This window comes from Caretta caretta, chromosome 11 (genome assembly GCF_965140235.1).
Source record: "Caretta caretta isolate rCarCar2 chromosome 11, rCarCar1.hap1, whole genome shotgun sequence".
In the NCBI taxonomy this organism is placed as follows: Eukaryota; Metazoa; Chordata; order Testudines; family Cheloniidae; genus Caretta; species Caretta caretta.
The window spans coordinates 47,820,169-47,845,688 of record NC_134216.1 but is presented as its reverse complement, the minus strand read 5'-3'; the positions used below and the strand labels follow the sequence as shown (position 1 = coordinate 47,845,688).

General features: G+C 41.4%; 1 protein-coding gene and 1 long non-coding RNA gene across 3 annotated transcripts in view; one reads left to right on the top strand and one right to left on the bottom strand.

Moving 5' to 3' along the window:
• The window catches only part of LOC142068458 (uncharacterized), a 57,539-nt gene extending 36,337 nt beyond the window's left edge, over positions 1-21,202 (bottom strand). Inside the window, exon 1 of the long non-coding RNA XR_012664286.1 lies at positions 21,064-21,202. This is a non-coding gene — a long non-coding RNA (uncharacterized LOC142068458). The remainder of the gene's footprint in view (positions 1-21,063) is intronic.
• The window catches only part of PDE1A (phosphodiesterase 1A), a 373,257-nt gene that overhangs the window by 84,660 nt on the left and 263,077 nt on the right, over positions 1-25,520 (top strand). The gene's annotated exons all lie outside the window — the stretch shown is intronic.

Genomic DNA, 25,520 nt, shown 5'->3' with positions numbered 1-25,520 from the left:
TGCCTGCTGTGTGCTATCCTCAACCTCCTCCTCCTCATCATCTTCCTCATCCACAAAATCCTCATCCCTGTTGTGTGAGACTCCTCCCTTGCAGGTGTCCATGGACAGTGGGGGGGTAGTGGTAGGGGCGTTCCCTAGAATTGCATGCAGCTCATCATAGAAGCGACATGTATGGCGCTTTGACCTGGCGTGACCATTTGCATCCTTTGTTTTTTGGTAGGCTTGCCTCAGCTCCTTAACTTTCACGTGGCACTGCTGTGTGTCCCTGTTGCAGCCTCTGTCCATCATGCCCTTGGAGATTTTGGCAAATATATTGGCATTTCGTCTTTTGGAACGGAGGTCTGTCTGCACGGATTCTTCTCGCCATACAGCAATCGGATCCAGTACCTCCCGTTCGGTCCCATTCTGGAGCTCTTTTGCAATTCTGGGACTCCATAGTCACCTGTGCTGATGAGCTCTGCATGGTCACTTGTGCTGATCAGCTCGCCATGCTGGCCAAACAGGAAATGAAATTCAAATGTTCCCGGGGCTTTTCCTGTCTACCTGGCCAGTGCATCTAAGTTGAGAGTGCTGTCCAGAGCAGTCACAATGGAGCACTCTGGGATAGCTCCCGGAGGCCACTACCGTCGAATTGCGTCCAGGTCCTCATCACTATCATGATTGTGCTGTCATCGCCTCCTCGCCTGCTTTTGCAGGTTCTGCACATACTGCAGGATAATGCGTGAGGTGTTTGCAATGCTCACAACAGCAGCAGTGAGCTGAGCGGGCTCCATGCTTGCCGTGGTATGGCATCTGCAGGAGAGCAGAGTTGCAGCGGAAGCAGTGGATGACGACAGATGCCATGAGAATAGATATTTATAGAGAATGACGAGAGGACCTGCGAGGTGGATTCATGGCACCAGGAGAGCAGAGTTGCAGTGGAAGCGGTGGAGGACGACTGTTAGTACCGCACACGTTTCCCGAGGAAGAACACAAGTACCCGGGAGCACATGACAGACAACATGGAGAAATTCGTTATCGAGATTAGAGTAGCAGAGCAGAGTTGCCGCAGAAGCGGTAGATGACGACGATGGTTAGCAGTCCTACTGTACCATCTGCTACCAGCAGTATGGCGTCTGCACGGAAAAAAGGCACGAAACGATTGTCTGCCATTGCTTTCACGGAGGGAGGGGCGACTGACGACATGTACCCAAAACCACCCGTGACAATGTTTTTGCCCCATCAGGCATTGGGAGCTCAACCCAGAATTCCAATGGGCACCAGAGACTGCAGGAACTGTGGGACAGCTACCCACAGTGCAATGCTTCAAAAGTTGACACTAGCCATGGTACTGTGGATGCACTCCACTGACTTAATGTGCTTAGTGTGGACATATGCAATCGACTGTGTAAAATCGATATCTAAAAATCGACTTCTATAAGATCGACCTAATTTCGTAGTGTAGATATACCCTAAGTTCATTTCTTTACATGAGCTTGCAGCTAAGGAAGCAAGCAAGGAAGGGAGACTAACAAATCTGCATTTGAAAGAAATATTAACACCAATGCCTTATCCTTGTGCAATAGTGCATTAAAATTCAATACTTTGGAATTCTAAAGGGCCACTGTCAAGATAAAAATCATATAAAAATTCTTTACTTGTATGATTCAGACCTTTTAGAGTTGAGGACTTTTCAGTGGGAACATGCTGTCAGGAATGAGGACTCACAGCTGACCTTGGGACCAGTTAACTGCCCTGCAGCTGAACACCCTGATTGACCATACCACCCGATTGGCTGAAAGGTACCTCCAGATCTGTTCTGAAGCCCAGCAGCAGCACTAGGCTAGTGGTTACTCAATGCTTATGCCTGCAGCAGTGTTTGTTCTTGAGCTAGCCTTCCTATACTGTTTGGTTCATGACTTTGGCTCTGACTCCAGCTTTGACCTTTGGTGCTGTTTCTGCTCTCTGACCACCACTGTTCTAACCATTAGGCTTGACTGCTCACACCTTGTTTTGTGACATCTGCAGTCTGCCATGTTTTAAATCTATGACCTGTCAACAGGAGGACCTCGGCTAATCTCAATTGTTTGGGACAGCCAATAGAAAGAAAGGCAGTTGCACAAGGCCGGCTCCTGCAAGGTGCTGAATATTTCTTGTTGGGTGCTGTACACCCTTAATGATCGCTGAAATCAGTGGAGTTAAGGGAGTTTAGCACCTTGTATCATTGGGTCCTTAGCCAGCATACAGACTGTTTAGGACTTTATCTTAAAAACAGCATATTAAATTACTCTGAGAGCAAACAGGAATTCAGCAAAGCATGTAGAATGTGGGTGTAACGTGCTCAGGGCCAGTATCAATGAGAGAGTCTGCTACCTTCTATGCTAGCTGAAGGAACTTCCAAGTGATCTTCAAGGTAACCCCATCCCCCTACCCCCTCTGAACAGTGTTGCAGAAATCCCACCTGATGTGTATTTATGCCAAATTATTTGCCTACTTGAGTGTTTCTAAACCCTTACACAAGTTTCTTTTGGAATGAATGTTTAATGATCAAAGGAGAACAAGCTATCTATCCACAAGTAACGGTTATGAGGCTGACTTCAGATTTATTGAATTTATAATGTTTTCAAACTGACATGGCAAATGCACAAACAAACCAACCCAAATAATTCCTATACATTTTTGTCTTGTTTTTGTGGTTCTCTGGCAAATTAGTACAATTACTATTATGCTCAATCCTAATTACTGAAATACCAATGGTCTGATTTTCAGAGGTGCCTAGCCCTCACAACTTTCAACAAAAACAGTGTGTTGGCACTTCTGAAAACCTGGCAATATAAAAATATCCATAGTTATTTAGGCCCGAATTCAGCAAGATATTTAAAGATGGTGTGACGCACTCTATATATAGAGTGTGAATATAATGTAACCAAAATATGCTTCATGCAAAAGGTCTCTTGTAAGGTATCATTATAAAGCTTATAATCTACTGAGTGTGGTCATCCTATTTGTATAAACGTATTACTCTTGTATCTGAAACTAGAAATATGAAATATAACTCTGAAGGCCTATTGTAGTTATGCAAAGTGTGGGCCATTAATGGTGGTTTGGAATCTTGATGGCTCCCATCAACCAGGACAATTGACTGTGGATGGCTCTGTTTGCAGGCAGGCCTTTCTGTGAGTCAGGCTGGGAGAAATGAAGTCTTGGGGTCTCACAGGACATGTGATCATGTAACCTGAACTGGAATCCATCTTTAACCTGGTGCTTTTCCCCTGAGAAGGTGTGGTGGGAACCCAGAGGGACAAAGGATTCCATCCTTATGCAAAAGATATATAAGTGGGTAGAACAGAACAAGGGAGGCAGCCATCATGAGAAATCCCCCAGCTACCACCTGAGCTGGAACAAGAGCTGTACCAGGGGAAAGGATTGTGCCCAGACTAGGAAGGTATCCAGTCTGTGAAAAAAACTTATTGAAACATCTCTAAGAGTGAGATTTTATCTGTATTCAGCTGCTTACTGTATTAGCATAGATTTGCGGGTTTTATTATATTTTGCTTGGTAATTCACTTTGTTCTGTCTGTTACTACTTGGAACCACTTAAATCCTACTTTCTGTATTTAATAAAATCACTTTTTACTTATTAATTAACCCAAAGTATGTATTAATACTGGGGGGGAAGAGAGGACAAACAGCTGTGCATATCTCTCTATCAGTGTTATAGAGAGTGAACAATTTATGAGTTTACACAGTATAAACTTTATACAGGGTAAAATGGATTTATTTGGGGTTTGGACCCCGTTGGGAGTTGGGCATCTGTGTGTTAAAGACGGGAACACTTCTGTAAGCTGCTTTCAGTTAAGCCTACACCTGTCAAGGGACGTGGTTCGGACCTGGGTCTGCGTTTGCAGCAGGCTAGCGGGTCTGGCTCAGACTAGGCAGGGTGCTGGAGTCCTAAGCTGGCAGGGCAGGAAAGCAGGAGCAGAAGTAGTCTTGGCACATCAGGGGGTTTCTGTGATCCAAACCATCACACATGGGTCTAACCTGAGGAATGCAAGCATGCTCATTGACTTCAATAGGCTGTTCATGTGCTTCAGATTATGCACATGCTTAAGTACCGTGAAGAATTGGGGCCTTAGTTGTAGTTTTCAGCACGTATTTCTGAAATTCAGTGTTTAACATGCGGATTTTCAGGATGTTTGTCTGGTTTAGCAGTTAAGAAAAAATATTTCCAAAATATCTTTGGTAATATTATTCTCTCATTTACATTTTCTTTTTATTCAGAGGGGACACTCTTTGCAGTGTGAGGACATGAACACAAACAGCCAAGGTGTAAGCAGCAACTAGAGAACGCTTGAGGAAGTTTCAATGTTTATCAAGCTTCCTGCTGCATGATTGCCTGAATCTCTCCTTTAACTGTAGAGCACCAGGAACTCTAAAACCACTGCACACTCTCCCTGAATACAAGTAAAATTATAAGCAACAAAACTGCACTACTCTTTCTCTGGACTGAGCATTTAACTTCTCACAAATAAATTCATGTGCTTAAGTGCTTTGCTGGATCAGGGCCAGAGAGATCATCTTCCTGCAGGATCAAACACTATATGTAGTCATATGCAGTTCACTAAAAATTAAAGGGTAATAAGGAGAGAGTTGAATAGATTTAATTTCTCTTATGTAACCAGCAGTCATGTACGTCTGTCATTATTATTCATACCTGACATCTGTCTGGGGCAGTTGTTGACTGAAATGCACAGCTTGATAAGGAACTCTGCTCATTTCAAGAGCACAAATTGCTTTGTCTGGCTCTTTCTCTTCAGACTGAAATATTAGACGCTGTGGTAGTTCTTCTATTTTGAATAATAGATATTGGGGATTCACTGATAGTGAGAATAATATTGTGAAGAATTACCTAAGCATTATCGCTCTCAGAAAAAGTGTTTTGTTTCTCTGTTTTATTGATATATTTCCTGTTGTTTTCATATGAGCTCTTCAGCATGTCTAGGAAGATTTTGTTTCATATAGTTTGGGTTGGCCTGGATGGATATTTTCTTTTGATTAGGGCTTTCTTGTTTGCACTTTATTTATTTAACATATTCTTGTTGCACAAACATTACAAGAGCTGCGCTTTTCATCATGTTGTCAGACATTTTGTTGATCACACATGGTGAAACTAGAGCTGTTTGAAAACTGCCAATTGCTTTTTTGTGTAGGAAATCTTGAAAAAATATTGTTTGTTTCCTGTGAGAAATCTCTGTTTAAATGACATAAATATTTTGGTTTTAAAAACCCTGAAAATTAAAAATGTGTCGGGACTTCAATGAAAAAACAGAAAATTCTGACCAAATTTAAAAGTTTTCATGAAAAAACCATCACTTTTGGTTGACAAGACATTTTTTATTTAAAAAAAATTTTTTTTTGATTAAATGCTTTCCACCATTTCTAGATGAAAGTCGCCCTGTGCAGCTTTTGGTTTAGGATTGAAGTGGAATGTAAGTGGTGCATAGGCCTTGTTTCACCCATGGCAGCATACCAAAGGAACAAAGAAGATGGTTAGTCATTAGTTCTGTCTTCCACAATTCCCAAACCGTATCTTCATCTGTTATACGGTATACTATAACCAACCATATTGGCTTATATTTGTATGCATATCAAGGGTAGTCAATAGGCAGACCATGGGCCAAATCCAGACCACCAGACACTTTTGAATGGACCCCAAAATCTTTTTATTTAATTATGAGTATTATTATTATTTATTATATCTATCATTATTGTTGCTCATTTTTTATTATTTCCTTTGGATTCTGGACCTTGACCAAGAAATGTGGACCTTGACAAAAAATAATTGACTATTCCTGGTATAGACTATCTGATCCGAAACACACCACGTTTATGAAGAGTCAAGTTAGGAAAAAGAATTTCTCCTCCAGAGAGACAGGATGATAATAAAAATAGCCACATTGTGGAAAGTGTTAAATAAGACAGTTTCCTAACTAATGCCCGGAACTAGGATTAACAGATGTACCAGCATGATCTAAATTACAAATGGAAGTGAAGTTAACTATAGCCGCCTTGTTTAACTTATGCATTTATGGCCTACTATTCTGTCCCTTTGGCTCTGCCCCGGCTTTCATTATGTAACAGGACACACTTAAAAATCTTGAATCTGCCAGAAAAACAAGGTTTGGCAAACTTTTTAAAAAGGAGGGTATTTTGTCATTTTAAAATCCATGAAAGAATAACTTATTAAAACAAATTAAATCAGTTGTTTCACATCTGACATGGCTGGGATCTACTAGCTGAAAAAATAGTTTAGAAGAAGGCTTTCTTGTGTTTATTTGCCTTCAGCAAAGACTATAACCCAGTTAAAACAATTCTGAACAGGAAGATCAGGATTGCTTTTGAAGTTCAATCTGAGTTGGAAAGTTATTGGTGTTAACTTTCCCAATCTCTTTATGAGGAAATATAAAACATATATTTAAAAAAGCTCATTAGTGTTGCTGGCAGAGGGCATGACTGAAGAGAAGTCCTTCCCACCACCCCTTTGGTTTATTAAGAAGTGGCAGAGGGAGGCTGTGAAGAAATGTACTGGAGCATAAAAATAGATTCTGGAGTCTCCCTGAGAAACAGCTGCAGTATGGATGGCTGGATTGCTGACGATGTTTTCATCTGATAAGTTTCTGAGGCAGCACGCATGACAGAGGATGTTTATTTTGCTGCAACAAGTAACAGTTCCTGTTTGCTGTCTCAGAGTTATATTTTTTCAAAACAAAAGCCTAGAAGCTTGGAGAGTAAAATAGTTTTCAAGTTTATTCATCTCCTATGGTGGGTGGGAGGCAGGTGGGGAATGCTACTGTTTCTATTTTATATCCTTTTGCAGATTTTCTATATTATCCATTTGTGATTGTAAGCATATTTTACAAAAAGAAAAGGAGTACTTGTGGCACCTTAGAGACTAACCAATTTATTTGAGCTGTAGCTCACAAAAGCTTATGCTCAAATAAATTGGTTAGTCTCCTTTTCTTTTTGCGAATACAGACTACCACGGCTGCTACTCTGAAACCAAGCATATTTTAACTACTCAGATGTGTTTGCAAGGAGCAATATAAATAATACATGTGAGATATTACAGCCTTGAGTAACTGAATGGAATTGTTCTCTTCTTATCTCAACTACTTGACCTGAGGGCCCTGGCCAGTTTTGCTCCTGGTGGCTGCCTGAGTGATATTGCTGCAGTTGCAATCAGCTTAGGTGCTTGGGCCCAGCTCCACAAATGTACTGAGGCATCTAAGTACACCGGTTTTAGGCACCATTGGGATCTTCAAAGCCCCCACTTGGCTGTTGTCTAACCCTGTGGGTGCCTAAACTCACTGAGCAGCTACATTTTCATTCTAAAAGTTCCTAGGTGCCAAAATTTTTGCCTCTAGGCATGCACAGTGAACATGTGCCTTCTCGTCTCCTGGCCATCCATTTCTCACATATGCCCCTGTACAATCCACAAACGGGAGAAATGCACCTTCCCCTGCATATCTTGCCTGCAGGGCCCGATCCAGTAGGCATGCACAGAGGCTGCCTGCTGGCTTGCGTCCTATTGAAAATCTGGACCAAGGAGGAAGAGATGGTGCCCACCTAATAACTTCTAGCCCAATGATTAGAGAACTCACCTGGGATGGGGATGGCCTGAACTCAGTTCTCCCCTTTGCCTCATGTGGGGGTGGGGAATGTGAGCGGGGGCTGTCCAGTATCTCAGAAGAGTGCTGTAACCACTGATATATGGGATATTCTGATATGGAGCTCTGATGTTCTGATGGGAGGGTCAAAGGAAAGGTTAGGCAGACTGGGATATGGGCTGGGATGCAGGGAAGATTTTTATGTTTATATGCTTTGGGGAATTCCTTCATTTTTCTTTTATTGGAGTTATTTTTTATATTTATCTATGGTATGATTGATTGAAAGTCACCTACAGTCTTGGGTGCTTTTTTTTAATAGATGGAAATAAAAGTAAATAGAAAAAACTTGCATTCATCAGAATAAATGGGCCCCTTGCATTCAGGCACACATTTAAAAGTGTCTGAATGCCTGAGCAAATACAAATTTGGCCTTGCAAATAATGGATTTTGCAAATGGGTGTGCTTGCAATTTTGGAGGCACCTTTCAAAATCTTCACTAAAGTCAAATCAAATCTCTTTTGAAATCGTAAAATGCTCAGCTAAGTGTGCTTTAATTTCATCTTTCTGGACAGAACTGAAAGTGCCAGAAATCTTACAAGAAAGCCTGCACTCATAATGCTTCCAGCCAAGTGTAGCAAATTCCGGAGCTCTGGATAAGCTGTATACTGTTTATATCTTCCAGTTTCTATTGCTATATAACCAACTTCCATCTAATACTCCTGGTATCTTTGTTACAAATTTAAAAACTTGCCTAAGGTCACAGCATCTGTGGCAGAGGCCAAAATATAACTCAGATCTCCAGTTTCCCATGTCTGTGCTTTACCCACTAGATCAATGGTGGACAACGCATGAGACCCATGGGCCGCAGGGCCTGCCAGGGTAATCTGCTGGCGGGCCACAAGACTGTTTGTTTGTTTACATCGACCATCCACAGACACGGCCACGGTTTGCCAGCCAATGGGAGCTGCAGGAAGGGGTCTAGTGCAGGTGTCTACCATTGCACTAGATCATGCCTACCTCTTAAAATAAAAGAAAAATGTTCCTTCATAATTTCTATATATCAGAAATTGCCAATGGTGCATATGGCATTCATATATCTTGTGTTACAAAGGAATCTCAAGTCTATTCTTTTTAAGAACATAGAGTACCTTAATATTAAATTACATGAAGTGTCCTGGAATGTTATAGCAAGCCTCTTAACATGCATATTCACATACCTTAAACTTGAAGAAATGTTCACAGAAACCTTGTTTAGTTAAGTTACTTTTTATAGTCTTCAGTAGATAATGTGAGTCAAATGGCTTTGAATCCAGGGAAGGCATTACTTTGATTATGGCTTTATTGAAATTAAATTTAGAGTTTGAATCAATGCTCAGGAATTTCGTCAGACATAACAGATTCAATTTGTTTTTTAGTCTCTTCACTTTAAATGTGTTTTTAAAAACAAAGCAGATAATTCTTCCAAGCCTTCAGATTTCTAATGCTTTCAGCCTCTGCTCAGGCTAAATCAACTGTTACACTTTGGGTTATTGTACATTAAATATACCTGTTGTGTCTGTCATATATATATATATATATATATAAAATATAGTTACACATGAATATTATCCATAATCTGGATATAATTTGTAGATCTTTATCTATGTCCTTTGTTACTATCATAGCTGTCTTTTTTTAATATATTTAGGAGGGGTGATGGTAAAGGCAGGGGTGCTGGAATAATTTTTATAGTGGGGGTGCGGAGAGCCATTGAACCAAACTTTAAACCCTGTATATGATGGAAACCACTTCAAGCCTGGGGATGTGGCAGCACCCTTAGTTCCAGGACCGGGGGTAAAGGGAAGGACAGTGAGCATAGTTGCTACTGCACTTCAATAAATACTGTGATTCTTCAAAAAAGCCAAAGACAGCACATGATTCTCTAAATGCTGAAATATGAAGATATTGTTCCCCATCGCACACTGGACAAGGGATCATCTAGTACAGTCTCCTGTCTCCTGTAGTGGCCCATATCAGACGTACCTGGCTAGTTCCATTTTGCTATAACAAGGGATTTTTTTCCTCACTCCATCTGGTGATCAGTTTAAGCTCTAAAGCATGAGACTTACTCATTCTTTTTACTTTTGCCCTATCTAATGTAATAGCAGATGCCATTATTATTTATAATATCTTTTAAAGCGCTTACTAAGCTAATTACCTCAATTCTATATTGCAGCAAAGAGTTCCACAGTTAATGAGTTATTTATAAACCCTGATGATGCAACTGGAGATTACATGATTTCAAGGACCAGGTGATTTTTTTAAGAACCTTAAGTAGGTGATGTTTGTACATATGAAGTTTCAACACATCATGGATTTTTTTTGCTTGCTTTAGACTTAATGGTTTTAGAGAGCGTGAAGGAAATAATAATGGGCCATATCCTTTAGTGTGGTGCAGCAGCCTTGCACCAGTGTTCGAGGCATAAAGGCTGCCATACCCCTCCCTGCTGGTGCAGTGGGTGTGGACAGAGGAAAGGAATCAGGATGTTTTTGCACTGTATTTATCTCTTTGTTGTCACCTTAGGGACATTAGCTCACAAGGGGCCAATGGCGCAAAAGGCCTCAAATCAGGAAGTGCAAAGGCCACCTTTACCTCACTTGTGCATCCTTCTCCCCCTGCTCTCCTGTGCTCAAACCCCATGATCTGACCCATTGTCTCTTGACCATCTGGACCCCTGTGCTACCTAGTGGTGCTAAAAAAGATATTAAGAAAAAGGTTCCTGCTGAGATTAATCTTTTCTCATCTCTGAAGTGACTCATAAAGACTGCTTTGCTTTCTTATTATTTAGAAAAATGAAAGTTGTGTTGATCTTGTTTTTGAAGCCAGCTATAATATGCCTCCTTTCTGTTATGTTCCGCGTGTTCTTATAGTCTCCTGTTTCTCAATCTTGTGACGTTGTTTAGCACTAGCCAGTGCACTGGGGAAAATGTTTTTTCTCCATGTTTTTTTTTAATTCTGTTTTCCTCCAACTTTGGTTTCTGTTTTCTGGGCTCTGGCAAAAGCCACTTGCCAACTCCCAGAAAAGCAAGTCAGGCACCAAATCCTTTCTATAACATAAAGCATCTTTCTGCATTTTTACACTAATTGGGTGCAGCCTAAAATGCAATAGAAGTTTTAAAGTACCAGCCATTTATTCCTATCCCCTCTACTCCTCTTTGAGACTCCCTCCAGAAGAAAAAGAGAATACATGTTACCTTTGCTAATTTTAAGAACTTTCTTTTGCAGTCATCCCGTCTTGCTTTAAAAGCTCCATCCCTCTTCAAAGCACTCTGATGGCAGTATGAAAGGAAAGCTGCAGATGATAGGGGAGTAGGCTGCATTCACAGAGATGCTATTACAAGTTATCAACACCTTGGGCGAAACTCATCTCGTATAGTGTGCCTGTTGGAGGCCTGTGCACTACCAAGCTACTTAACATAGAAGTGAAGTGCTGCAAAGGCCTTCTGCTAGTCACCTGCACAGGGATGATTTTCTCCTTTTTTATTTCTTTTCTTCTGCATCCCAAGTTTTGCTTCAAATATTGGCCTGGTTTGCACAATGGAGTAAGGTGAAGCAGGGTCCGTAAAGTATTGTTTTCTTCACTGGACAGGCAAGAAGAGAGTAGGATGAAACTTCACCCCCTCTTCAATGTGTGGCCAGTATAACTACATGGCCACACTAATGGAAGGACGCAGTACTGAGTATAGACTTGGCTCAGGTACTTCCTTCCTGGAGCAGCTGGGAGACTGGAAGGCAACTTGTGATTTTCTGAGTCAGTCTCTCTCCTGCTCTGCTCCAGGGACAATGCAGTAAGGTGCTAACCCATATGCTGGGTAGATTGTAAAGTAATGATCTAGCTGGAGAAAGGAGAAGTTTGCACTTGCCAATGGTAACCTTTTAGATTTCTCAAATTTAAAAAATCGCCAAATTCACCAGTTTTGTTTCACATGGGAAACTGAGTATGTAGCGTTTTTGAATTACTTTCACTGAGACACTGATATTTTCATCAGGTGCTGTTTAAATATTTTCCTGAATTTCAAATAATAAATGCATATTTCTCCATTAAGCAAAAACATCTTTTGATAACTCCTGTTTTGTTTGAATAAAACAAGAAAAGTATATTGTTTTCTGAATTTCTCCACAGCATATGTCAGTAATTCAGAAAAACCTGATTCTTTAAGCTCCATAATGACCCATTAGAAGTTCAGCTACAATACTGTATCCTGAAGTTGAAATCATAATTGATTTTTGTACTGCTAATTTCATAGCCTTCTATATGCCTTTGAGATAAGAATATGGGAGGAATGGGAACTGGATTTGACAATACAATTTGACTCACACAGTTTAGTTTCCCTAAAGATTTGTTGGAATGCAAAGTGAACTTGTGTGCAAAGATGTGTGGTGTATTTATATAGAAACCTGGAAAAGACTGAATTCTAACAACATGTTGAGCAGTGCGTATCAATTTGTCTAGCTAAAAAATAAGGCAAGTGTTATTACTATAGATGTAAGCAGAGTCAGGATGAGCTCCACCCTGACATCTGGTGGTGAGGTGTGGCAAGTAGTGGAAAAGAACTTCAGGGGCCGATCTCAATTGCAAAGGCACACCTCCCCTGCCTAGAATGAGGCCATAGCTGCCCAAATGGTCACTTTGGCTGCTGTGGGATCCCCAGTGTCTCTGTTATTGGGGCAAGAAGAATAAATTATTACCCTGATTATGGGAATCAAGGACAGTGGAACTGTACCTGGCCTTTTGTTATGATGGAGGGACTCGCCATCAACTAAGTAGCACTCACTAGGCAAGGGACATGGGTTCCAAAATTCTGTGAATTGAGAGAGGTTGGAGACAGGTATTAATACTTGGTGGCATGGGCCCCTGGTGAGGGCCTTATATGCTAATTGCACTTCCTCCTCTCTCCACTGTGGAATATCAGAACTAATTTTGATTCCATTAGGAGTCTAATTACAGGCTGCTGAGCTGAATTCACTTTGGGCTAATGGTGCACCAGCAGTGAGGCTCCCCTACTACAAGCTGAAATCACAAAAGAGCTTAGTTTCTAAGGTGCCACAAGTGCTCCTTTTCTTTTTGTGAATACAGACTAACATGGCTGCTACTCTGAAAAGAGCTAAACTTACTAAGAGCTGAAATCACTGAGTGTTGTGTTAAGTAGTGGGGGAGCCTGAAGATATATGATGGAGCAGTTTGCGGAACGGCGAGCAGAGAAGAACGGCTTGTGGAGCAGAGCATTGCAGTTTGCGGGACGGCGAGCAGAGCAGCTGGCAGAGCAGAGCAGTTTGTCGGATGCCTAGAGCAGCTCATGGGGCGGCTGGCAGAGCGGAGCCCCATGGAGCAGTGGGGCCATCAGCTTTGGACCACGTAAGGTGCCCCTTAGCCCCCCCCCATCTCCACCCAGGTTGGGAGGTAAAACTTGGCAGATAAACTTTCGAACTCTGGGGCTGCCCTGACCAGGGACAGAGACTTTTTGAGTTGTTGGACTTTTGGGACTTTGGGTGATTTTGGGTTGCTGGACTCAAGAACCAAAGGGAAAGGACACGCCCCATTTTGCTTGGGTTGGGTTTTTTGCTCATGGGTTGTGTTATGAATCCTGTTGGTGGTGTTTCCCCAACGTAATGCCACATTGTTTCTCTCTGTTATTAAAAGGCTTTTTGCTACACTCAGACTATGTGCTTGTGAGAGGGGAAGTATTGCCTCTTGGAGGCGCCCAGCGGGGGTGGTATACATTTGTCCCAGGTCACTGGGTGGGGGCTCGAGCCGGTTTTGCATTGTGTTATTGGAATGGAACCCCTAGATACTGAACCCGGCCCTTGTTGTTGCCAACTCTGACAGGCAAAAGGGTTACATAGACAAAGTTTACATAGTCGTTAAAAAATGTGTACACATCAGAGTGGTTTGCAAATGGTGGACTATTCCATAAATGGCTTTATTTAGTGAACAAAAGGGAATCTCAACTACAGTATCTTAGTAGTTATAGTAATTCTTTGTCAGGTGTCTTTACTAAAATAGTAGGAACCATGATCATTTAAAGCATAGATGACTTGGGAACCATAGAAAGTCTTGTAGCTCAGTTAATAAATGTATCACAAAGACTGACAGCAGTTGGAAAGGACCAGTCGTTGTTTGTTGATATCTTCTGGTTAATATTTATAAAAAGTGAGGATAAAGGAGACGTATTTCCTTGGGGTGATATCCTAACCACTCTGAAGTCAATATGAGTTTTGCCAGGGACTTCAGTGGAGCCAGGATTTCACCCCTGGAATAATTGCTGTATTTTTTTTAAACAAACTGTTTGCTTTCTATGCAGTTTATAGATGTTAACTTTTCCCTCACATACAGATTAACAGGTTGGATAATATATGTAGAAAAAGTAATTGTGACCATTTTCCCATAAACATTTACTAGGTCTTTTGTAGTCACCATGGATCTGATTGTTTCTGTTCTTATGCTGATTAAAATAATCTATACACTTTTTTGTACACAAAAAGTATGAATGGTAATGGCAACAATTTGGGAATCTCTGTACAATTTATGTATTCTGTGTGAGCTTATGAATTCTGTATCTTTACCAAGATGCAAACACCATTTTGAATGTGCAGCGTTTTGCCTTCTCTGTGGTCTGTTTACCTCCATGTTGTCCTGAAATTCCAAAGGCTGGTGGCAAAAGAATAACAAAAGAGGGCTGTTGACATAAAATGCTCAACTACTGAAATGTAACACTCTAAACTGGCTCCCAACTACAAAATTGATTTAGCAGAGGAGAGGTCACCTTAGCAACAAAATCACCTGGCAGGGATTTCTGATCATGTGAGGAGGCTGGAAGGACAATACCTGACAAAGGGAACTAAAGGTATAAATAGGGAGGAATAGACCTATCTGGGATCTTTGACCATTTTGTCTCCAGCTGTGGAGGAGAGAGAAGCAACTCAGTATGTACTGGCTGCACGAGGCAGGAAGCCCTGCTTGCCTTCTGGAGCCCAGATGATCCCCAAGGGAGGGTGATCTAGAAAGTGGCACTGCTTTTAGGATGTTTGTTGTTTTCTAATTGATCTGTACTTTCTTGTACTTTAGATACAAGATTAAGTAAAAGAGCAGTGATTCTTCTGCAAACTGTCTCCGTATGTTAAATGGTTCACAATCTACTGTTTGCCTCTGGAGAGAGTTAAATAGTGAACCAGAAGCGTCACACCTTTGGGATGGAGTGCTGGGAAAGGGTATGTGTAAGTGTGGGGAAATCTAAAGTGTTGAGCCTAGAAGGGGTAGGCACCTGGACAGCAAGTTCCAGTTCTCAGAAGGCAGTGTTAGATCCTAGGTCCGCACTCAGAGAGTGTGCCTAGGGACCCTGCCACTGGGTAGCTGGTCCCCATTAGTAGACTGGGCCCAGCTCCCCTGTATCACAGCAGGTGAACTGAATCCAGCCAATTAAAAGGGACTGGGCTACACCTGCACCTATTCAAGGCTCTAGAGGCAAGGCAAAGAGGAGCGTGGTTGGGACGGGCTGCGCCTGGGAAAGAGAAGCTATTGTGGAGAGGAGCTAACTCCTGTGGTGAGTCCTTCGAGCAAGTGGTCAGGTGCTCAGGGAGGCAACTCTGGGGCTATTGCTCCAGGAAGGGAGTCAAGTGACTAGAACTGGGAAGCTGCCAGGAACAGACTCCTGGGAGGGGTGGCCTTGAAGCCTGCAATCAAAGAGTGAGCTAAAAGATTTGTCTTCTGTTTCTTTACTCTCTTGTATTAAGAGAAAAAAGCAGCTTGAAGGAGACTTGGTGTGGCAGCACATACTTGGCTAACTGTTGTGGGAAGTCGGGGAGGACACTTGCATGATCACAGAGCCTAAAACATGGGGCAGTGGCTGGGCCTTGTTCAGGCTCCGGGAGGCTTAAAACATCTAGGGATAAAACATCCAGGCGTAGAATTGCACCCATAGTAGTACTGTGGGTAGCCACTAGGGGGTGCACAACTGGATCTATGACAGTAACATCATCCTGAATGGTGTCCAGTGCATACACATTCTTGTACCATGCATTTTGTGATGAATTTTTTACAATAAATAGATCTTCTTTGTTAGCCTGCTCTTAATTAATAATATATAAGATGGGCTTTCCTATTTGGACTTAAGGCTAAGGTTTTATAGTTAGGCTTCTAAATCTATGCTTAGGCACTTGAACAAGTGCCTTGATTTTCATTTCTACTAATCAAGCAGCACTTCCTATTGAAGTTAATGAGAATTGTGGGTGCTTGGCATGTTTGAAAAGCAGATCGTTTATTTAGGTAATTCAGAGCTCAATTTCTAGATTTTCAGAGTTCAGATAACTATCTAAACTTCTGGAAACTTATTCGGACTAAACATTGGGAGGTTTATGCATCACCATAAGCAATGGAATAACTAGATATAATCAAGGCCTAATGAAAAGATGTTTTGTTCTTTTATATAAATCAGTAAGTTCAAATAAATACACTGGTCCAAATCCTCCAGTGCAGTTCAACCACTGTGTGACTCTTCACTTTGTGTCCTAAACCCATACAACCAGCAATGAGAGGACCACCCCAATGATTCCTTAGTGGCATAGGCTCACATAACAATTCCTATGTCACTCTCCTCATGGCTGCTAGTGTAAGAAGCATCATACAATTACATACTAAAAGGAAAAATACCTTTTCCTGAAGAACTATCATGAGCAAAGGTGTAGGGCTTAAATGTCTTGATTTTTGAGACTGCTCTGGTTCTATGTGAACAGACTATGGCATGTCTATCTATATGCTATGAGCCAGTGATGATGGTGAGGTCCTCCCTGGACAAAGGTGACCAAACTCTTCAACAGTGGAGGCAAACACCTTCTTTCCTTAGCTTAAAGATGCTTTCCCCAACCTACGGCATTTAACTAAATTTGGCTTCAGCCAGCTTCCTCCCATCCATGTTCCTATCTTGGCTAGCAGCGCGCTGCACAATCTGGATTTGATGAAGGAGTGTGTGCTCTCTCATTTCACTGTCTACCCCAACACTGTCATATACATTTTCAACAGCAGGGCATACAGTATATATCCTTGTGGATCTTCACATGAGGGAAATCCCTCAAGGAAGAAACTATCCTCTGTGTTGCCAGTCCTATTCCTTTGACCTCAGTGGGAACAGGATAACACCCTTAGAAAGAAAAGAATAGAACCACCTGAGTAACATTGTCTATTCTAGGCAGGATCCAGAGACACAGATCAACCAAACCTTTTGGTTGACAGATCCAATCGAATCAACATGAACACGTGACTTTTGCCATCTTATGCATGTATATACATGCATATTTCTAATTTATTAAATTAATTTAGCTAATTTATAAGTATTTTAAATAATTTGGGCCATATTAATAACATATAATTTAGGTTTAGGGAAGCAGAAAAATTTTAAACTGGATAAAATAGATTTTTTTTCCTGAATAGTTGATGGATGTTCTCTTAATTTGAGGGTAAAAGTTAGTCTTGAATAGAAACTTGATTAATGCTCATATGGACTGAACTGAGTCTTAGTGGAAAATTTTGTAGCTCAAAATAAAGCCTAAGCAAATTTAAATAACGAATCTAAATTTTGCATCATCTCAAAAGCTTCAATAGAACTGCAAAGCGGTTTAATCAAGTTTGTTGGAATCTACAGTAAATGCCGATCTAGTAAAAATGTGACACTTATGAAATGTCATATTTTCCTCCAGGCATCTTTCCATCCCAGTATAGTAAATAATTTTCTGTCAGTGTTATAAAGCACAGTTCCCTAAAGGACAGGTTACATGACAATTTGAGGTCCTGACAACTCTCTGCCATTATTATTAATAAAGATGTTGCAATTCTGTTGCTACATAAATTGGCAATAATTTGATTGGCTCAAAAATATGCTCCTAAAATCTTGTCGATATGATCAAAGGAGCATGCCAGTGTTGTATATGCAAACTTGATTCCTTTATCTGAAAGAAAACCAAATGACTAAAAATGAGATCCATGTACAGTTTCACTTTTTCTAATTTAGTATTTAGACATCTATTGTAGTGGTTGAACCATTTCAGCATCAAACATTATGCTGAAATGGGTTTGGCTGTATGAAAAAATTATGGTAGTTCTGAACATAAGGCAAGTCACCGGTTACTCACCACCTAATTACTTCTTGCAATATAGTTCAGAATATTAGTTTGACACACCTCTTGATTGTCTAAGGTAGACATTTGTTAGCATTTATACAAGTAGTTTCCTTGAATATTATTATATGCTTACCACTATGAGTAAGAGTTGCCCAGTTGAACCCAACAGATGTGATAATTTTGGTAAGCATAAGTAACTTTTTGAAATAAATTCCTTTTGTGTGAATTTAGGATTTTGTAAAAGGTGATGAATTCATCTCCCTGGAGAAAGAAGTTCTCTCTCTGCAGAACAGTTACAGCATAAAAAGCAGCATTGTAAGCTTTCCTACTTTGTCACAGAAATCTGCCTAAATTCTGTTCTGGAAAGACCATCCCTAAATAATCTACATTCTAGCTAATGTCAATGGTGACGATGAGTTTTTTTGGTGATATTTAGGCTTGTCCACTGGGAACTCAAATAAGACAAACTAGTTTCACAGTCAACTTACTTTTTTGAATTTAGAAAATCATTTTTGGTCTGAGTTTCACAGTCAACTTACTTTTTTGAATTTAGAAAATCATTTTTGGTCTGAGTGAAAGATTGGAAAACATGCCTTATTGTTAGAAACTCCAGGAGCTCCTATCTATTTAGCTTATCAAACAGTGACTTGATCACAGTCTAGAAGTACCTATATGGGGAACAGAAATTGGATAATAGAGGACAAAGGTTTAACAACATCCAATGGCTGGAAGCTGAGGCTAGACAAATTCAGATTAGAAACAAGAAGCAAACTTTTAGGTGCGGGTCATTAACCTTTGGTATAGTTTATCATGTGGTGTGGTGGATTCTCCATCAATGGGAACTTTTAAATTGAGCTGAATATTCTTCTAAAATTATATGCTGTAGTTCAACCAAAGGTATTGGATTTGAAGCAGGAATTTAACTCAAGGAAGTCCTATTCCCATGTTATACAGGAGGTCAGACTAGATCACAATGGTCCCATCTTGCTTTAAAATCTATTGATTATTGTTCTTTACAAACCCTCTTTGCAGACTTGGAACTGAAAGTCATTCAGTTATTTCAGTGCTGGGTTACTGGCATTTTTGAGAAATATTCGGAACTCATAAAAATAATTACATAGACTTTACGAAGAAAAGTGAAAAATTGGCCATACCAACCTTGGGATTGCTCCTTTGAGGTACTGAGCATCCTCATATTTGTTATGTGTTGTCCTACATTGCCCTGTTACTTTTGCTTCTCTATCTGATCCTCCTGCCATCCTCTTCTTCAAGAGACACGTTTGACCAACCCAAACTAAAGCTAATTAAGACAGCTATTTTCTAATCTGAGGTGACTGAGCACATCTTCACTTTTTTCTCAACATCATTTGTATTTTGCGACCAAGAATTCATTTCTCATGTCATCAGACATCATACTAACTGACATAGCTCCTCTCTGAATTCATCTCCAGCTATTCCTTAGTCATTAAAGGCAGGTTTTCATCCACATAATTTTGACAACTGTAGCCTGAGATCACATTGATGAAGATTAATACGGGCAGGAATTATTTACCAAGAGATGGATACCTGATTGTAGTGTCTAAAACCATACCTATAGAATACAAAAATAGATAGGCCAAGAGTGGTGCCCTACTGATGTAGGAAGAATAGGCTTTGTCTACAGTAGGCCCTTTTCCTTAAAATGTCATCCCCAGTGCAGCTTCACTAAATGTAATAATGGTGGGTGTGCTAGTGACTGCTGACTTCAATCGCTGTAACCATTGTGTCATTTAACCCTGTTCAAAGCAGAGCAAGATCACACAAGGGTTAAAATGCTGGCAGATGCCAGTGCCTGGTTTCCCTTGCACTCCAATCATTCCTATTATCAGTGGAACAGCACCCAGTGATAGAAACTTTCCAAGTACACAGTTAAGTGTAGAGGAGAAGCCCAAAAGTGCTTAAGGGAGGGACCAAGTTCAGGGTGCTGGGAAAAGAGAATGGAAGTAGTCTACATTTCTCCTCTTATCCTGTATATCCTCAGTCCTATTGGCATTTTCCCTTCAGTCATCAAACCCGTCCTCCAAGATCTGACTTCATTGCTAATGCACTGCTTTACCAATAACATGCATTATTTGCTGTCTGTTTTTCTGCCTGTCAATGGGAATAGTTATAATTACCACCACAGAAAGTCAGTCTGTGATGTACACGTATGCTATGCATTTCCTGAATAGTTAATATACTACTAATTAATTAAGCATGCCAATTAAATTAAGTTTCCAAAATCCCTTATTCCAAGAGCTTTTGAATATTTTAAAATAAAATTTGCTTTTCTTAGGTTTACCTTTTTAATCAAATTCACATGTTTCCTTTAAGGAAGTCTGTTAGTACCCTTGTATTCAAATCATAAACTGTGGTAAAGAATCTTTGACCTGGGTTACATTGGATCAGTTTCTCTCTAAAACTTGCCTAAGTTTCACCCTTACACTTTAGGTGAACTTACAACATGGTCCAATGATATTAAATATCTATCCAGGTCAGCTGAATTTTGCTCTCTTGTCTTTAATCTTTATGCACTATAGCCTGTTGGACTCATTTTTCAATGTGCTGCCAGTTTTAAGTATCAGTTTTAATACTCTAGTCATCTTTTAAGATGTTTAAAAACCAGATGCTGGAGTTTGTGTGAGAGGAATTAAGATTATAATACAGAATGTATTATGGGAAGGGTCTCTTAAATCTCAGGATACACAGCAGGTCCCTACATTTCCATGGTACATAGACTGATTTTGAGTCAGATTATGTTTTGCATACTCCAGTCACACAATGTACTATATCAGTATTCTATAAAATCCCCCTTATCCCTTTACCATAACATTTGGGGAACATTAATGTAGCACAGTTAAGAAATGAAAAGTCAGCAGATGCAAAAAGTTAAAGTTACACATTCAGGATTTGTGGCCATTATCCCTGCCTCCTTGTATGTACATAACATATGCATTTTATTATACATTACATGATATATAATTGTACTTCTCAATGCAGTAAAATAGTCTCTATATATTTTTCTACCGCCTAAGAAGCTCAGTTTTATTATCTTCTGTTCTGCACTGTGTATGGTGAGCAATGGCCCTGGAAGTCATTTTTATCAAACATAGAGAATAAATCAGACAATATACTATAGATTAATTATAACCAAAAGGGGTCACAGTAAAAATGTGGTGGTTTACACAGGCCACCTAAATTCACTGCTGAGTCTGCAGTATTTATCTAAGTAGAATATAACGTTCTTACAGTGGTACCTGTCACCCCAGTGTCTTGGGTGCTGCCAAGATAGAAGCCTCTATTAAATCACAGAAGGTCAGTTGTCTTTCTTCCTTCTTCTCTTCATTTCTTTTTTTCTCCTCCTCTTTGATTTCCTGAGTTGTCTGTGGAACACAAGTCCAGGAAGTGACTTTGTTCCAAAGGCCGAGAGATTTGTGTCCATTCTTATCTCATCCTGTGAAGGCTGAATTCCAAACTCTTGGCGCTGTTGCCAAAAATGACCTGTCTCCCCCACGCTTACAAGCTTCGCCTTTGAAGCTGACCGCATCATAGTTCTTGAGGAAGTAGCTTTCGGGGGAGATGGTGGTTGTGGAAAGAGGTGCTCTGACATCTTGGGCTGATTCCATGGAGGGCCTTGAAGGTTAACAGTGAGCCTTTGAATTACTTGGTCTATGGAGAACCATTGTAGGGAGCAGAGCACAGGGGTAATGTGCAGGGCTTAATTGGCTTGTACGTACATCTCCAGTCTGGGAAATTGTTGTTTCATGATATCCCTGTGATGTCAAAACATACATTCTGGAAAAGCAGATGGCCTTCAGGAGGCTATCGGCTCCAGAAGAGGGAGGATGTTTTGAAGAAAGCAGCAGCTGCTGCTCACCCCACCCACTAAAACCACAGAGGAGGAAGAGAAGGAGAATAGACCTCTGCCCCCCAAGTTGCCCAGACCAGGCCCCTCCCCTTAGTAATGATACACCCATCATGAGGGAATTGCCTCAGGCTAAGGGCTAGGTAACCACCACAGCTGCCTGGAGTGGAGGAAGACTACAGCTAATGCTGCAGTTACTCCTCTGATGGGCCAGGGTTTCCCTCTTTAGTGCCCGCTGCTCCTGCTGCTGGGGGATGAGAGGATCATCCAGCTGCCACTGCACTTCTGGCACCTGGGGAAGGGTGGGGTCCCAGCCGCTATTGCCACCGCTGCTACTTCCCCTGTGGAGTGGTGGTTCCCTTGCTGGCTGGCCTTACCTCTTCCTCTGGCATCCAAGAGAGATGTAGTGGTCTTCTAGCTGCTGCTGGTCCCCTAGCAGATGGGTACGGAGGAACGGTACAGTCCATGGCTGCGTCTCCTAGCCTGGAACTTCTCTTCTACCCACCCTGCCACATCTACAACTCTCCAGCCAGATAAGGAGTAGAGGGATGTCTGGTCTGCTGTCACAGCCACGTCTCCTCTTCTGGTGAGCTGGGACAGGAAGGGCGTGACCATTCTTCTCTGGCCGGAGAGGAAAAAAGGTCCGTGTCTCCACCAAGCCCCGCCTCCATTGCATGGAGCAGTGGTTCTTTTGGGCCCTTCCTGCAAACCTTAGACTGCAGAGTGCTTTGGAAGTTTGCTTCCTGAGCACCTTATGAAGTGTACAAGAGCCATCGCTCAGTACTCCCCTTTGACAATAACTATATAGTGTGCCAACTGAAGTCAGTAGAGAAACTCTGGGTTTATATCTGTCTGAGAGCAGAATTTGGCCCATAGGGAACCACACCTTTGAAAATGAGTTGGTATAAAGCACATTCAGCGCGATGTGTACGGTGTTTTTTCTGACAGGAGGCTCTGACTTGTTTGCATATAAAATGTCCTATAAAGATTTAGGCAAGACAAGATTACCAGTGACTCTAGAACAGTGGTTTTAAAACTTTTTTTCTGGCAACCCAGTAGGAGAAAATTCTAGATGCTCATGAGCCAATGGAGCTGGGAATGAGGGGTCAGGGTGTGGGAGGGGGTTCTGGGCTGGGGCAGAGGGTTGGGGTGTGGGAGGGGGTCAGGGCTCTGAGCTGAGGGCGAAGACTGGGGTGGGGATAAGGGGTTTGGGGTGCAGGAGGGGGCTCCAGGTTTGGGGGGGACCTCAGGGCTGGGACAGGGGGTTGAGGGGTGGGATGGGGTCAGGGCTCTGGGCTGGGGGGGAGGTGCAGGCTCAGGGGTGGGGCTGGGGATGAGGGGTTTGGGGTACAGGAGGGGGCTCCTGGTTTGAGGGGGCAGCAGGGGATTGGGCTGGGGTAGGGGATTGGGATGCGGGGTTGGGGCACAGGCTTACCTTTGGCGGCTCCCAGTCAGTGCAGCCAGGGTGCAGAGGCAGGCTTCCTGCCTGTCCCAGCACTGCGGAACACACTGTGCCCTGGAAGCAGCCAGCAGCAGGTCCAGTTCCCAGGTGGAGGTGCGGAGCCCTGTGGCTCCCCAACCTATGAGCCGGACCTGCTGCCGGCCGCTTCGGGGGCGCAGCATGGTGTCAGAACAGGTAGGCATTAGCCTGCCTTAGCCAGGCAGCATTGCCAACAGGACTTCTAACGGCCTGGTCGGAGGTGCTGACCAGAGCCACCATGACCCAGTGCCTTACATTCCGTGACCCAGTACTGGGTCGCAACCTGCAGTTTGAAAACCACTGCTTTAGAAAACTGCATTGGCTAGATCCATCAAGTTACCAATGATACAGAGCTCCTGTGGAAAGAAACTCTAAAGTCTGTGGCAATGTTAATTCTGTTACTCTGTTCATTTGTTCTAGTGTCATGCAATAACTTTTATCTTTAATTAAATAGTTGTCAAATGAAAAAACCCACAAAGTGAAAATACAAGTTTTATAACCGAACTCATTTATCTTATTTATTGGCTCTTACACTCCTGGCATCCCTGATGGCTTTCCAGCCAGTAACTGCTGAATAAACCTCCATTCCCCATGTTCCAAGTAGAGAGAGAGTGACATTTGGGCTGGCATACATAGGGAACCCACCTATACCTTGGCATTGGTAGGAGGGAGGTCAGGCACTCAGCCAGAACTGAAGGCTTCAAGAGAAGCTGCTGAAGGCAGCTACCAGTTTGCTCTCTCCCTGTGGCACATATGTGGAGGTGGGGGAGGAAGAAGAGGACTAAGCTGGGCTCAGCTTGGTATCACTGGGGGTAGAGTCAAATTTAGCTGATCTAAAATTCAGATCCAGGAATTGTGGTTCAGCTCAGCTGCTCAGGATTTACCTACATATACTTTCTGGTCTTTGTCAGATTATGCAAATACACATTACAACTTTGATGGCAAAATACTAGAATTTGGAGTTTACAGGCTCCAAGGTACATGGTTATATAAATCTGATAGGATTGCAGATGTAATCATGATTAACTGTTTCCACATTAAGTTGAAAGAATATTTAGGGTCAGATTCGTAGTTGGGTCCACTAAATATGTGCAAGCCAGCCGTTGTGCATGTAACTACATTTTTACATACATAATCATCCATTTGATGTTAATTACTGTAATTGTTTCCTCCCACAAGTGCATATCTTGCAGATACAATATTTTGTTCCTAATTGTAAATTTTGCCTCTAATGTTTTTAATTATTGGGTTAAGGAGGTCATGACCACTTTGTTCTCCTTAAAAACAAACAAACAAAAATTTGGGCTGTTGATTAATCACCATTAATGCACGCAATTAACTACAAAAAATTATTCACAATTAAAAATTTATTTAAATTTTAAAAAATATCCGTGATTAATCGCAATTTTAATCACATTGTTAAACAATAGAATACCAGCTGAAATCTATTAAATATTTTTGGATGTTTTTCTACATTTTCAAATATACTGATTTCAAATACAACACAGAATACAAAGTGTACACTGCTCACTTTATATTATTATATTTGAATACTAATATTTGCACTGTAAAAATGATAAAAAAACCAGTATTTTTCAGTTCACTTCATACAAGTACTGTAGTGAAATCCCTTAATTGTGAAAGTGCAACTTACAAATGTAGATTGTTTTTGTTACATAACTGTTTTATTTTTTAGTTCAAGGTAAAACTTTAGAGCCTAGAAGTCCACTAAGTCCTACTTCTCGTTCAGCCAATCGCTAAGACAAATAAGTTTGTTTACATTTGCGGGTGATAATGCTGCCCACTTCTTTTTTACAATGCCACCAGAAAGTGAGACCAGGCATTCGCATGGGACTTTTGTAGCCAGCATTGCAAAGTATTTACGTGCCAGTTATGCTAAACATTCAAATGCCCCTTCTTGCTTTGGCCACCATTCCAGAGGACGTGCTTCCATACTGATGACGTTCATTAAAAAAATAATGCATTAATTACATTTGTGACTGAACTCCTTGGGGGAGAATTGTAGGTCTCCGGATCTATTTTACCCGCATTCTGTCATACATTTCATGTTATAGTAGTCTTGGATGATGACTCAGCACATGTTGTTAATTTTAAGAACATTTTTGCTGCGAGATTTGACAAAATGCGAAGTTGGTACCAATGTGAGATTTCTAAAGATAGCTACAGCACTCTACCCAAGGTTTAAGAACATGAAGTGCCTTCCAAAATCTGAGAGGACGAGGTGTGGAGCATGCTTTCAGAAATCTTAAAAGAGCAAAACTATGATGTGGAAACTACAGAACTCGAACCACCAAAAAAGAAAATCAACCTTCTGCTGGCATCATCTGACTCAGATGATGA